This window comes from Piliocolobus tephrosceles, chromosome 16 (genome assembly GCF_002776525.5).
Source record: "Piliocolobus tephrosceles isolate RC106 chromosome 16, ASM277652v3, whole genome shotgun sequence".
NCBI classification, from domain to species: domain Eukaryota; kingdom Metazoa; phylum Chordata; class Mammalia; order Primates; family Cercopithecidae; genus Piliocolobus; species Piliocolobus tephrosceles.
The window spans coordinates 53,367,336-53,378,945 of record NC_045449.1 but is presented as its reverse complement, the minus strand read 5'-3'; positions in this window follow the sequence as shown (position 1 = coordinate 53,378,945).

The window sequence follows — 11,610 nt, the reverse complement described above, 5'->3', positions numbered from 1 at the left end:
GCGGGTGGATCACCTGAGGTCGGGAGTTCAAGACCAGCCTGACCAACGTGGAGAAACCCCGTCTCTACTAAAAATACAAAAAATTAGCCAGGCGTGGTGGCACATGCCTGTAATCCCACCTACTTGGGAAGCTGAGGCAGGAGAATCGCTTGAACCCGGAAGGCTGACGTTGTGGTAAGCCAAGATTGCACCACTGCATTCCAGCCTGGGCAACAAGAGCAAAACTCTGTCTCAAAAAAAAAAAAAAAAAAAAATTTAGCTGGGTTTAGTGGTGGGCATCTGTAGTCCCAGCTCCTTGGGAGGCTGAAGCAGGAGGACTGCTTGAGCCAGGGAGGTCAGGCTGCAGTGAGCTATGATCACACCAATGCACTCCAGCCTCGGCAACAGAGTGGGATCTTGTGTCTATAAAATAAAAACAAACAATAAATGCACACAAGCAGTTATTCATCTGTAAACACGGATAATAATTTCAAGTGTCCTCATATAGTAAATTATCTGAACAAGGATCGGTATGTGGTTTTTAATTTCAGAAAAACTGAAAGCCATATTAAATTTAGCCCAAATAACTTTATCAGATTTAGCCCAAATCAAGGTAAGATGAAGGCCATTTTTTTTTTTTTTTTTTTTTAGTCAGAGTCTTGCTGTGTTACCCAGGCTGGAGTGCAGTGGCGTGAGCTCAGCTCACTGCAGGCTCGACCTCCTGGGCTCAAGTGATCCTCCACTTCAGCTTCCCAAGTAACTGGGGCCACAGGTGCGCACCACCACAACCAGCTAATTTTTTTATATTTTATGTGGAGATGGGGTCTTGCCATGTTACCCATACTCATCTCGAACTCTGTGCTCAAGTGATCTTCCCACCTTGGCCTCCCAAAGTGCTGGGATTACAGGTCTGAGCCACCACGCCCAGCCCAAATACACATCTTTTTTTTTTGAGGCGGAGTCTGGCTCTGTCTCCATGGAGTGCAGTGACACAATCTCAGCTCACTGCAACCTCCGCCTCCTGGGTTCAAGTGATTCTCCTGCCTCAGCCTCCTGAGTAGCTGTTATTACAGGTGCCTGCCACCATGCCGGCCTAATTTCTGTGTTTTTAGTAGAGATGGGGTTTTGCCATGTTGGCCAGGTTGATCTTGAACTCCTGACCTCAAGTGATCCACCCACCTTCACCTCCCAAAGTGCTGGGATTACAGGCATGAGCCACCGTGCCTGGCCACCAAATACACATTCTTTTGTTTTTTGAGACGGAGTTTTGCTCTTCTTGACCAGGTTGGAGTGCAATGGCACAATCTTGGCTCACTGCAACCTCTGCCTGCCAGGTTCAGGCGATTCTCCAGCCTCAGCCTCCAGAGTAGCTGGGATTACAGGGATGCGCCACCACGCCCAGCTAATTTTGTATCTTTAGTAGAGACGGGGTTTCTCCATGTTGGTCAGGCTGGTCTCGAACTCCCGACTTCATGTGATCTGCCCACCTTGGTCTCCCGAAGTGCTGGGATTACAGGTGTGAGCCACTGTGTCCGGCCAAATACCCATTCTTAATGTGGTCCAATCAGAGCACAGTTATTGCTTCCTTAGAAATAAGATAACCCTCATCCAGGAGGGTAACGGGCCCAATGCACCCTGGCTCTTCTGGGCAGAATGCACTGGAGCTCACTCTTTATTTCTGCACAAGGTACTTCAGGAGGAAGTGGGTGGGTTGGAGCCTGTTCAGAGGACAAGGCAGGACAGGGCTGGGCTGGGGAGGGCAGGGCAGGGCAGGGCCCATAACTGTGAGGAGCAGCTAGAGAACCTGAAAGCCTTCTTAGCCTAAGAAAGAGAAGACGTGCACTAGGGAAACAGCATCTTTATATACTTACAGGACTGTCCTAGGATGCGGGCCCTGGTGCGTAGAAATTGCAGGGAGGCCAAACTTGGACACCATTTGAGTTTTCTGAGACAGAATGTGTTACTTTTTGGGGGGCTGTGTTTCCCCTTATGGTAAGGATTTGCATAAAGCCCATGAGTTGTAGAATTCTCTCTCATGTCCCTCTTGTCTTCAGATTCTGCAATTCCATCTGAATAAACAGGATTTTAGTCTCCATCCTCTTTTCTTTCTTTTTTTTTTTTTGAGACGGAGTCTCGCTCTGACGCCCAGGCTGAGTGCAGTGGCTGGATCTCGGCTCTCGGCTCACTGCAAGCTCCGCCTCCCGGGTTCACGTCATTCTCCTGCCTCACCCTCCCAAGTAGCTGGGACTACAGGTGCCCGCCACCATACCCAGCTAATTTTTTGCATTTTTAGTAGAGATGGGGTTTCTCCACGTTAGTCAGGATGGTCTCAATCTCCTGACCTCGTGATCTGCCCACCTCGACCTCCCAAAGTGCTGGGATTACAGGCGTGAGCCACCTCGCCGGCCCCATTCTCTTTTCAACAACACTGGTCTTTAGGCTTGATTTTCTTTTTTCTTTCTTTTTTTTTTTTTTGAGACAGAGTCTTGCTCTGTTGCCCAGGCTAGAGTGCAGTGGCACAATCTCAGCTCACTGCAACCTGAGCCTCCCGGGCTCAATCAATTCTCCTGCCTCAGCCTCCTAAGTAGCCGGGATTACAAGCACACGCCACCGCGCCCAGCTAATTTTTGCATTTTTAGTAGAGACAGGGTTTTACCATCTTAGCCAGGCTGGTTTCGAACTCCTGACCTCTTGATCCACCCGTCTTGGCCTCCCAGAGTGCTGGGATTACAGGCATAAGTCACTGCACCCGGCCAGGAAAGACATTTCTACAGTGTGCACGTGCCATGGGGTATGTCTCAAATGAAACTGTTTTGCCTCCACATCCCAAAGATAACTGAAATTTCAGTTTAAACTCCAGTTAAGCAGAATAGTTGTCAGCCAAGCATGGTGGCTCGTACCTATAATCCCAGCATTTTGGGAGGCCAAGGAGGGAGGACTGCTTAAGCCCAGGACCTCGAGACTATTCTGGGCAAATATTGAGACCCTGTCTCCACAAAAATTAAAATTAAAATTAATTGGGGCTGGGCATGGTGGCTCACGCCTGTAATCCCAGCACTTTGGGAGGCCAAGGCAGGCGGATTGCCTGAGGTCAGGAGTTTGAGAAACCCCATCTCTACTAAAAATATAAAAATTAGGTTGGTGTGGTGGCACACGCCTGTAATCCCACTACTCGAGAGGCTGAGGCAGGAGAATCGCTTAAACCTGGGAGACAGAGGTTGCAGTGAGCCAAGATAGCCCCACTGCACTCCAGCCTGGGCAACAGAGCGAGACTCTGTCTCAAAAAAAAAAAAGATAAAAATAGGCCTGCCTCAGTGGCTCACGCCTGTAATCCCAGCACTTTGGGAGGCTGAGGCAGGCGAATCACGAGGTCAGAAGTTCGAGACCGGCCTGGCCAACATGGTGAAACCCTGTCTCTACTAAAAATACCAAAACATTAGCTGGGCCTGGTGGCGGGACTCTGTAGTCCACATACTTGGGAGGCTGAGGCAGGAGAATCACTTGAATCTGGGAGGCGGATATTGCAGTGAGCCAAGATCACACCACTGCACCCGGGTGACAGTGCGAGACTCCATCTCAAAAATAAATAAATAAAATAAAATAATATAAGCTGGGTGCAGTGGCTCACACCTGTAATCCCAGCACTTTAGGAGGCCAAGGCAGGCGGATCACCTGAGGTTGGGAGTTCGAGACCAGCCTGACCAACATGGAGAAACCCCATCTCTACTAAAAATATAAAATTAGTCAGGCGTTGTGGTGCATGCCTGTAATCCCAGCTACTCAGGAGGCTGAGGCAGGAGAATTGCTTGAACCCCGGAGTCAGAGGTTGCGGTGAGCCAAAATTGCGCCATTGCACTCCAGTCTGGGCAATAAGAGAGAAACTCCGTCTCAAAAAATAAAATAAAATAAAATAAAATAAAATAAAATAAAATAAAATAAAATAGGGGCCAGGAGCGGTGGCTTGCGCCTGTAATCCCAGGACTTTGGGAGGCGGAGGTGGGTGGATCACCTGAGTCAGGAGTTCAAGACCATCCAGGCCAACATGGTGAAGCCCCTTCTCTACAAAAATACAAAATTTAGCTGGGCATGGTGACTCGCACCTGTAGTCCCAGCTACTCGGGAGGCTGAGGCAGGAAAATTGCTTGAACCCAGGAGGTGGAGGTTGCAATGAGCTGAGATTGCACCACTGCATTCCAGCCTCGTGATAGAGCGAGACTACGTCTTTAAATAAATAAATAAAATAAAATAGATAAACAAATAACTAAAATTAACTGGGTATGGTGGCACACCTATAGTCCTAGCTACTCAGGAAGCTGAGGTGGAAGGATCACTTGAACCTGGGAGGTCGAGGCTGCAGTGAGCCATGATAGAGCCACTGCATTCCAGCCTGGCCAACAGGGCAAGACACTATCTCAAAAAAATAAATAAATAAATAAATAAATAAATAAATAAATAAATAAATAAATAAAAGAAAAATAAAAGAACCAATAAAAGTAAAAACAGTTGTGAGCCAGTCTGGATTTTCTGGTCCCATTTTACGTTTGCCCATTTGTTCTAGTCTTGTGTAGCACTGAGCAGTTCACAAGCATTTATTAAGCACTACTCCATGCTGGCACCAGACTCCATGCTGGAACTATGACTCTGTAACAGGCAGACCCCATCCCACTCTTCAAGGGGCTGACGCTGCCGAGGGGAAGTAGACAGGCTGTCGGGGTTCAGGGTGCTGCGTGCTTGGAGCTGATCAGAAAGTGCTCCAGGAGCACAGGGCACAGGCGTCTCATTCAGGCTGGCTTTCTGGAGCAGTGATGGATAAATTGCGACCTAACAGATGAGTAGGAGTTAGTCGTATAAAGTGGGCTGGAGGCCAGAAGTGGTGGTTCACCCCTGTAATCCAGCACTTTGGGAGGCTGAATTGCTTGAGTGTAGGAGTTCAACACCAACCTGGGCAACACGGCAAAACTCTGTCTCTACAAAAAATACAAAAATTAGCCAGGTGTGGTGGCACACGCCTGTAGTCTCAACTACTCAGGGGACATGAGGCAGGAGAATTACTTGAGCCTGGGGGGTGAAGGCTACAGTGAGACGAGATTGTGCCAAAGCATTCCAGCCTAGGTAACAGAGTGAGACTCTGTCTCAAAAATAAATAAAATAGGAGGAAGTCAAAAATGCGGGGGAAAGTCCAAGGGTGACAGCTTTCAGGGAACAGGAACAGAAAGAAATTCCCAAGGCAGGAGCCTAGCGGGGAAGATGGGCTGAAACGGGCTGGAGAGGCGAGCAGGGAAGGGGCAGGTGAGCCAGAGCTCTGGCCACAGCCACGCTGGGAGGAGGGTCGCTGGTGCTCAGCCTGTAAGACTGGATCAGGTGGTGGCACGAGCAGGAGGCCGGTTTGGAGTTGGCAGCCCCCATTGTTTGCCCCAAGGACTGGACAGCAGTGGGAACTGTGGCAGTGGGAGCAGCAATGCCACGGTGCAACAGGGCTGCGGAGGCTCTGGGGCTGGGGGTGGGGCTGGGGGTGGCTGGGGTGGTGATTTGTGTTTAAGTCTGAAAAGACCTGGGTTATAGGAAGGAGCAGGAGACATCAGGGAGAAGATTGATAAATGGTAGAATCATGGCCTGAAGTGGTACGAGGGGCAGGGGCTGAACCAAAGAGGGAGGGGCTCACCCTTGGGGAAGGGCCTGAAGGTGCTGGGAAGAAGCAAGCAGGGAGCTGGGGAGCTGGCCTTTCTCCTAGGAGCAAGAGGGGAGAGGCCATCAGGGAGAAAAGGGGTGGGACAGGGTGAGTTCCGAAGAGAGCAGTGGAGGAGAAATTAAATGGTGGGAAGAGGGGAGGGAACACTGCGGGTGTGAAGGCCACACAGTGCCCCACTGAGGCTGGAGATGCTGGTTTTGCGGAGACACCTGTCTGAGCCATCCTGGGACCCACATACCCCTTAGAGCAGCCCTACGCCTCCACCCCACTCCTGTGCTTACATCCTCCACCCAGAAATGACCCTCAGATGGGAGAAGTGACAGGTGCCCCTGATAAAATGGAGTTTTCTGCAGCGAAGTCCCTACAATGGAGTCGTAGAACGTGTTCCTCGCAGGGGCCGCTGAGATGACAGCGACTCGACGCTTTCGGGGGCGGCTGGGATCCAGCTCCACATGGAAGAAGTGCCTGGGATTCGGCTGGAGGAAAGGCAGATAGCAAGTTTATTTTTAAACCCAAGTGGGCACCGCGGCTGCCAGAGAGAAGCAGACGGCTCTTGGGCAGAGTGGAGATTGGCAGCCGGTCAGACACTTGTCAGGAAGCCTGAGGCTGCCAAGTGGGCAGGGGTTCAGGTGGCGGAGGGCCAGGGCTGAACAGAGGGGTCTGTGGGGGTGAGGGCAGCAGCAATTAACCCTTTGGGACCCAACACCAGCGTGGCCTAAGGAGGCAGCCAGGCCTGGAGGACTAAGCGCAGTGAGTGGGGACCTCAGGTTGGGCTGCCCCTGGGGCCATATGGAGCCAGTGTAAGTGATAACTGTCATAGTCCCTGTACCCAGTGGTGGCCCAGGCTTGGTCTCCATCTGTAGTCAGATGGACCATGTGAATAGCCTTGTGCAAAGCAAAGGAGATTGTTGGGGACCCCTTGCCACTCCCCATGCTCTGAAGGCTCCTGGGCCCCTTGCATTGGAGTGCTCTTTTTATTTGAAACAGAGCCTCCCTCTGTCATCTAGGCTGGAGTGCAGCGGCGTGATCTCAGCTCACTGCAACCTCCCCTTCCCAGGTTTAAGCAATCCCTCTGTCTCAGCCTCCTGAATAGCTGGGATTACAGGTGCCAGCCACCACGCACGGTTATGTTTTCTATTTTTAGTAGAGACGGGGTTTTACCATCTTAGCCAGGGTGTTCTCAAGCTCCTGAGCTCAAGTGATCCACCTGCCTCAGCCTCCCAAAGTGCTGGAATTACAGGCTTGAGCCACTGTGCCTGGCCACACTGGGGTGTTCTGTCAGCATTCTGAAGAGCCAAGTGCCACTTAGTCCTGAGAGCTGACTTGGAATGCCGCCTGTGACTGAGGTGGAGGGCATGGCTTCATGGCCTCATCAACCTCATGGGGGCTCGGCGAAGGCTTGGTGGTGAACAGGCCTCCTAAGGACTCCTGCGCATAGCAAGCGCTGTCAGGGCATGTTTCAGGAGCTGTTGCCAGGGATGGTCTCCAGGTTGTAACAGCTTTCGCCTCTTAGAGGACACGATCACCGACTGGTGTTTATTTCCCACGTTTGCTTTCAACACCAAAGGCCCGAAGAGCCCGGGCCGCAGGCACCGGGTTTCTGGGCTGGGCTGGAAGTCTTCAGGAATCTTCCTCAGCATGAAGCCTCGGGCTGGGGCTGCTTCTCTCTCCTGCTGATGTTCCGGAAAGATTGACAGAAATCTTCTTTTGCCTAAAGCAAGTTCCTGGGGCCAGAGCCCCTTTCAGGGCAGGTATAAATCTAGGTCTCTCACTCTAGATTAAGTTAAAATTCCTTGATCCTGCCAACATCAGCCTGACTTGTCTCTTGCCTTCTTCTTTTTTTTTGAGACGGAGTCTTGCTCTGTCACCTAGGCTGGAGTACAGTGGCACGATCTCAGCTCACTGCAAGCTCCGCCTTCCGGATTCAAGCGATTCTTCTGCCTCAGCCTCCAGAACAGCTGGGATTACAGGCACGTGCCACCACGCCTGGCTAATTATTTTGTATTTTTAGTAGAGACGGGGTTTCACTGTGTTGGCCATGCTAGTTTCCATCTCCTGACCTCGTGATATGCCCGCCTCAGCCTCCCAAAGTGCTGGGATTACAGGCATGAGCCACTGCGCCCGGCCATCTCTTGCCTTCTAGCAAGGACTATACAGACAGGTTTCCTCTGACCTTTAAGGAGGCAGTGTCTGCTGCTCCTGACCTAAGTCTTTCACGCGTAGTTGTCTGTTTCTCTTCTGTCCTTTCCTTCTTTCAAAGCTTCCTGGGTGTAAATGTTGCTTCTTAACAGTATCAGTAATAGCCACATGTAGGTGCTGAGTTTGAAATTGGGCAAACTAAGATGTGCTTTAAGGGCACAATGCATCCCTGATTTCAAAGACTTTGTATTAAAAAAAAAAAAGGACATACCATCTCAATAATTATTTTACGTTGATTATATGTTGGCATAAGAGTATTTTGGATGTAATAGACTTATTTTATTTATTTATTTATTTATTTTTAGTTTTTTAAGATACAGTCTTGCTCTGTAGCCCAGGCTGGAGTGCAGTGGCACAATCTCAGCTCACTGCAGCCTCTGCCTCCCAGGTTCAAGCAATCCTCCTGCCTGGGATTACAGCTGGGATGACAGGCACCCGCTACCACACCCAGCTAATTTTTGTATTTTTAGTAGAGACAGGGTTTCACCATGTTGGCCAGGCTGGTCTCGAACTCCTGACCTCATGATCTTCCCTCTTCGGCCTCCCAAAGTGCTAGGATTATAGGCTGAGCCACCACACCCAGCCCCCCACTAAAAGAAATTGGCCAGGCATTAGCCGGGCGTGGTGGCACACACCTGTAACCCTAGCTACTTGGGAGGCTGAGGTGAAAGGATCGCTGGAACCCTGGAGGTGGAGGTTGCAGTGAGCCAAGACGGCGCCACTCCACTAGGGTGACAGAGCAAACTCAGTCTCAAAAAAAAAAAAAAAAAATTAGCCAGGCATGATCGCCAGCACCTGTGGTCCCAACCACTTAGGAGGCTGATGTGGGATGATTGTTTGAGCCCCAGTGTTCAATGCTGCAGTGAGCTATGATGCATTACTACACTCCAGACTGGGCGACAGACTCAAAAAAGAAAACAAAAAAGTGAGGGGGTGAGGGGGATGATTCCGAGGCAACCTGGAATGGTGATTTTATCAAAAGATTTTCTTTTCTTTTCTTTTTTTTTTTTCTTTGAGACAGAGTCTTGCTCTGTCTTAGGCTCCCGAGTATCTGGAACTACAGGCCCGCACCACCATGCTTGACTTTTTTTTTTTTTTTGAGACAGATTCTTGCTCTGTCATCCAGGCTGGAGTGCAGTGGTACCATCTCGGCTTACTGCAACCTCCACCTCCCAGTTCAAGTGATTCTCCTGCCTCAGTCTCCCGAGTATCTGGGACTACAGGCATGCACCACCACATCCAGCTAATTTTTGTATTTTTAGTAGAGATTGGATTTCACCACATTGGCCAGGTTGGTCTCGAACTCCTGACCTTGTGGTTCCACCCGCCTCGGCCTCCCAAAGTGCTGGAATTACAGGCGTGAGCCACTGCGCCCGGTCAGTTAATTTTTTTTTTTTTTTTTTTGAGACAGAGTTTTGCTCTGTCGCCCAGGCTGAAGTGCAGTGGGGCCATCTTGGCTCACTGCAAGCTCCGCCTCCCGGGTTCACACCATTCTCCTGGCTCAGCCTCCGGAGTAGCTGGGACCACAGGCGCCCGCCACCACGCCTGGCTAATTTTTTGTATTTTTAGTAGAGACAGGGTTTCACCATATTAGCCAGGATGGTCTCGATCTCCTGACCTCGTGATCCACCCGCCTTGGCCTCCCAAGTGCTGGGATCACAGGCATGAGCCACCGCGTCCAGTCCTAGTTAATTTTTAAAAAGTTTTTTGTAGAGGCAAGGTCTCACTATATTGCTCAGGCAGGTCTTGAACTCCTGGACTCCCTCAAGTGATCCTCCCACCTCAGCCTCCCAAAGTAATAAAATTATAGGCGTGAGCCACAGCTCCTGGCCAAAGGAATTTCCACTTTTGAAAAATAAGGGTTCCTTGCAATAAGTGGCCTTCACTTCAAATTTCAAATTCCTGGTTCCACTCCATGTTGTTTAGGAATCACTCCATCAGAGCTGCCGGTAACCAGTTCTGAAACCACAGTCAGTCTTTTCAGATGTTCCATTTGGGTCGGATCTGATTCTCCACTCCAACCTGTGGAGATTTATTTCCTCTCCTGGCCAGTTGGGAAAAGGTGAGCTGGCATCCCTAGGCAGGCAAGACAAGGACAGAGAGTCCGGTGCCTCTCCAGCATCCCCTTGCCTACTACCCACGCAGGGGACACTTAGGGCTCCAGGGTTTGGTCCAAGGTTGAGAGGCGTCCGGCAACTCTGCATTGACCTTTTTTTGTTTTTTTCTTGAGACAGAGCCTTGCTCTGTCGCCCAGGCTGGAGTGCAGTGGTGTGACCTAAGCTCACTGCAACCTCCACCTCCCAGGTTCAAATAATTATCTGCCTCAGCCTCCCAAGTAGCTGGTACTACAGGCAAGTGCCACCACACCTGGCTAATTTTTGTATCTTTGGTAGAGACAGGGTTTCACCATATTGGCCAGGCTGGTCTCGAATTCCTGACTTCAAGTGATCCACCCACTTTGGCCTCCCAAGTGTTGGGATTACAGGTGTGAGCCACCGTGCTTGGCCTGCACTGACCTTTGAGAGTCGCAAAGGCTGAGCCTCACCTGTGCCCTCTCTGCCTTCTTGCCATTCATCTGCCAGAAGCCACCCTTTCCGTATCTGGAGGGTCAGCTGAACCACACATGAGACCCAGATAGACTGGGAACTGGGAGCTGAGAAAGGGTTAAGCATGGACATGGAGGAGTTGAGAGGCAGAAGCAAAGGAGAAAGTTAAAAATAGTGTTATTCAGCCTAGAGCAAGGAAGACAAGGGCACAGCTAGACTTCAGTTCATGACTGATCGGTTTGAGAATGATTCTTGCTTTTTTCCCCCTGCACTCTGAATAGGAAGAAGCTGACCTTCTGCCGCGGGAGACACTGGAGTTAGATGTTACCCAGTGTCCTGCGGCGACCAGATGCCAGAGTAGGAATCTAAGCTGAACGAGGCCCTGGGTCCTACTCTCTTGACACGTGATCTGAGGTGGCCTTGGGAACTCTACCTGTTCAGGAATGGGGTGCTATGATCCCAAAGCTTCTAGCTGCCAATTCTCACCAGGCCCCTGCTTGGTGCTGCTATTTCTTTCTCCATTTTTTCTAGCCTTTCATTTGTTTCCCTGCCCCCAACTGCTTCTTTTTATCTTTTCCCTTAACAAACAGGACTTCCAGAGCCCAATGGATCCTCCCCCAGTTCTTCCTCCCGGGCCCCTCAGTCTGTGAATACCTCTAGGCCCAAGCACTCAGCAGGGGAAGACAGGAATAATCATCGCAGGTTCCTGGCTCAGACTCAGCCCCCAGCCAGGGGAGGGACTCCCAGCACTGGCCTTAGTCCCCTCCTGCCCCAGGCTCGGCCAGAGGGCACAGGCATGGGGAAAGAGCAGATTCTCTGCTGCCCAGGAACACGACGCCCTGGGACCTGACAGGCTGATGGTTTTGTCCAGCGTTTCGGAATCTTTTGGGAGGAGAGGAGAAGTTTCTTTGGCTTCAGCCATAAAAGGGAAGTTGGGTCTCCCGACTTTTGGGAAAATGCTTTTCTATCCGCCTCGCCTCCTGCTTTGCTGGAGTCAGAGGAGGGGCACAGCTGTCTTTGTTGGAAGAGCCAAAGAAGCAAAGTGGGAGGGCCAGGCCTCCACCCTGTTTCCTCACCATGAATGGAGAGGAACACCCCTTCCTCTGGGTCCTGGAGCTGGTCCTGAGCGCTCCCTTCCTGCCTCCAGCACCGCAGTTGTCATGCTCCCTCCAGAGCCAGAGGGGACAGGGAGGAGAC